This window comes from Octopus bimaculoides, chromosome 1 (genome assembly GCF_001194135.2).
Source record: "Octopus bimaculoides isolate UCB-OBI-ISO-001 chromosome 1, ASM119413v2, whole genome shotgun sequence".
Classification (NCBI taxonomy): Eukaryota; Metazoa; Mollusca; class Cephalopoda; order Octopoda; family Octopodidae; genus Octopus; species Octopus bimaculoides.
This window is the reverse complement of record NC_068981.1, coordinates 186,516,941-186,521,203: the sequence shown is the minus strand read 5'-3', so window position 1 is coordinate 186,521,203 and position 4,263 is coordinate 186,516,941. Positions and strand designations below refer to the sequence as shown.

The window sequence follows — 4,263 nt, the reverse complement described above, 5'->3', positions numbered from 1 at the left end:
GAAATAAACTCAATGCCATACATACAAACATAATACACACATGCATACATACACACATAAATTTCTGTCGTGAAAATGTGCCTGCGTAATATTAAACCATTCACTTACCTTTAAAGAAATGTCGTTAAACAGATTCAGTGATGAGTTAAGCAAGTTATTCTGTAATGAAACAAACAGGCATTAGAACGTTTCCCGAAACTGTGAATAATATATATCATCATAACATGTTTCTTTATTGTAGTAAATTTGACTTACAGCTGTTTCCGGTAGTCATTATAGGTGTGTTCACTGATCGTTTTACTTAATCGATCTATTAATCGGTTGGGAAAAATTAAACCAACTTAAAAGAATTAATGCTATCCTCATCAGAATCATGGTATTCTGGAGAAAACCAAGCAGAACAACGATAAATGAACGATACAGGTATGGGATCATGAGCGAAGACACACACACACACACACACACACACACACACACACACACACACACACACACACACACATATATTTGTGTGTATGTGTCTGTATTTGCCTCCCCAACCGTCGCATGACAACCACTGCTGGTGTGTTTATGTTCCCGGAACTTAGCAGTTCGGCAAAAGAGACCGATAGAATAAGTACTAGGCTTACAAAAAATAAGTCCTGGGGTCGGTCACTTTGTTCGACTAAAGGCTCCAGCATTGCTGCAGTCACATAATTAAAACAAAAGAATAAAAGTGTATGTGTGTATGTATGCACACACCACACACACTAGGTTCAATAAAGGTAACTATGAAACCCTTGAATGCGTTTAGAATGTATGACCGAAAGGTACAAAGCGTGAAGTTTTGTGGAAAGTGCTTGAAGAAAGGCAAAGTAGGCTTCGGCGAAATTTGAACTCAGTGCGTAAAAAGCGGGAAGAAATACCGCTAAGCGTCATGTGCGGTGCGCCAACCATTTTGCCATCTCATCGCCCTACAGGATTGATAATAATAATATAAGTAAAACAATAAGTTGGGACTCTGTAGTACAATTGGTAATGCAGCTAATTGTTAAGCAATAAGTGTGTGGTTGAAGTCTTGTTAGTACCCTACTGAAATTTTACAGATTATGTTTAGATCGTTAAACCTCAAGCTGGCTAGCTAACATAATCGTTAGCTTCCCGGACATTTCGCCCTTCTTTACTTTTCTGAGCTCAAATGACACCGAGGTTAACTTTGCTTTTTATCCTTTCAGAATCGCTGAAATAATTAACAATTAAAAACTGAGATCGATATAATCATTTAAGTCCTTTCGTACGGAATTTTTACGCCTGGTACCTATATTAGAAGGGATATAAGTAAAACAATAAATTATCAACAACGCTAGATTGTTTAAGCCTAATTTACGGTTTGACTACGAAAGAAAAAGAGAGAGGGAAAAACTACTGGATATATTAAAGTTCATAAAACGATAATGAAGTGTTAAGGGACAACTATCAATGGAGTTCTTTGAAAATTACGAAGTGTTTCTCACACAAGAGTGAACACAGCGGTTATTTAAAATCTTTACTATGGTTTAATCGTTTGGAAACATATTGAAAATAAAACTTTGTTTCTAAAAATAAATCTTGTTCGTCATCTTGTTCTCAAATTTTATTAAGATTTCTAGTGAGATTGTTTATTGATAGTGATCGTAGACAATGTTTATTGATGCGAAAATTATACACACACTCACATGTGTATATGTAAGCTTTTACACACTCACACACACATCTACATGTATATACTCATACAACTATATATAATTTGCCTATATATACCAATATATCATCAGCTGAGCTGGTGGTTAACACACGCTGAAGACGGGTAATCACCCAGAAATTCGAGTTCTAAAATGATAAAATTATTTGAGCATTTTCTACCTTGTCTTATTTTCCTTCGTCAAAGGATGGCTCTGCACAGATCCCAGATAAAAAATCCAAAAGACCCAGAAAATAGCATTCAGCTAGCACATCGATATTTGCGTCAATAACAAAAATCCAAGCTTCAGAATTTTTTCCCTCTATCAATTCAGGGACGATGCAACCTGTAGCCAACGAATTAGTAAAGAGTCTCACTTTATCACAAAATACAGACCCCTTTTGAACGCATCTGCAACACATAACATCCACCACGACCTTAGAATAACATACACGCAAATATAAAAAAACGATACATTCAAAAGAGATACCCAAGAATTCATTAAAAACAGTCCCAATCACTGCTATAATCCACAACGAGCCACTTTTAGGTCACTTGACCATTTAACATCCTACTACTATAATACCATCCCACATTCTTGTATTATTCTTTCTCTTCTCCTTCTTCTTCATCTCCGCCACCTCCTTCCTTACTTTACTACTACTGCTGTTTAGAATAACACCTACGCAAATATTATAAACAATACATTCAAAAGAGATATCTCAAGAATTCAATCACGACAACCATCCACAACAAGTCACTTTCAAGGCACTTGGCCACTTAACATCCTACTACTATCATAGCACTCCCGCATTCTTCTTCTTCTTCTCCTCCTCCTCCTCCTCCTCCTCCCCTCCCTTCCTTCTTCTTCGCCAAGAATTCACAACGGCTTTGAACCCACAAGAGTAAGCAAGAAAGACAGAGACAGGCAGAAACAAGGAAAATGCCCCTTGTATTTGAATACTATGCAAATATTCTTTTAAAAAAACTTTTCATTTCATTTTTCCAAAATTTAATTGTTTTCCATTCTTAGAGTTGAAAACGTCCGAATGACTGAAACCGGTACCGAAATGTTTTTTATAAAATTATTTTAGCATTTTCTACCTTGACTTTTTTTCCCCTATATATGTGAACTCGTGTTTCTTTTCAATCTTCTACATACATATATATACACATATATAGATACAAACATATATATCAGATGCATACACACATATATATTGGTATGAATATATGCATATATAGTTTTTTACATACATTCACAAACGATTACTCACGAACACACACTCACATATCTACTATACGCCACAGAAATAGTATTTACTTGAAATAACTATCTTTATGGAATAATTAAAATACACACATGATCGATCGGCCTGTTGCTGCAGGATTTATCCTGAGCTAACACTAGCTATGGGTTTGGTGTGTTAAAAACACAATGGATATGAAAGGCAGAAGAAAATTCATGCCTACAAGGACCAGCGAGAGTACCACATACATCTTTCATTTTACTTGTTTCATTTATTAGACTGCAGCCATGCAGTCCAATAACTGACTTGTTCAGGCAGACCAACATCGGCTGTCATGTAGTGGTGGAGGCAAACACAAAAACATCCACACCGACTCATACACACACACACACACACACACACACACACACACACACACACACACACACACACACACACACACACACACACACACACAAACATATGTACAATGGGCTTCCTTTCAGATTCCGTCTGCAAAATCAACTTACAAGTGAGATAAGTTAGTTACGTTTGTGGACAAATATTTAGATACACACAAAAACATATGAAGAACGTACTCACACATATATATATTGTATGTGTATGCGTTAAAATCGGAAAGGAAAGCTATGAATCATATGATTTAATAATACCAAGTATCCTAGGGGTATGAAGAAAGTGGCTATGGTTCGGGGTAAGAGGAATATATTAAAGATGGGTGTGGACGAATTGACTGTTAAAAATATAATAAAAACCAGATATGTATAAAAACCACATATGTATATACACAAGCATATATATATACACGTATACACACATATATACAGTGGAGTCGTACACACACAACTTATATATATAGTGGAGTCGCAATGGCCCAGTGGTTCGGGCAACGGACTCGCGGTCGTAGGATCGCGGTTTCGATTCCCAGACCAGGCGTTGTGAGTGCTTATTGAGCAACACTTACAGATCTACGAGGCTCCGACAAGGGTTAGTGCCAAACTCTTTCACCACAACTTTCTCTCACTCTTTCTTGCTATTTCTGTTGTACCTGCATTTGTACCTGCACTGTGTGTCACGCTGAATCTCCCCGAGAACTACGTTAAGGGGACACTGATCTGTGGAGTGCTCAGCCACTTACTGGAACCCTCGTTGTCGTTACCGACGGAGTGTCACATCATATATATGTGTATACATATATAGGTATATACATATGTATACATATATATGTATATACATATGTATACATATATATGTATATACATATGTATACATATATATGTATATACATATACAGATATATACATATGGATATAC

General features: G+C 36.5%; 1 protein-coding gene across 8 annotated transcripts in view; it reads right to left on the bottom strand.

Moving 5' to 3' along the window:
• Positions 1 to 4,263, bottom strand: part of LOC106879245 (uncharacterized) — an 894,824-nt gene that overhangs the window by 369,966 nt on the left and 520,595 nt on the right. For all 8 annotated transcript variants that reach the window (XM_052973269.1, XM_052973286.1, XM_052973261.1 and 5 more), the window contains exon 6: positions 109 to 159. The gene's annotated coding sequence lies outside the window, so the exon portion shown is untranslated. The remainder of the gene's footprint in view (positions 1 to 108; positions 160 to 4,263) is intronic.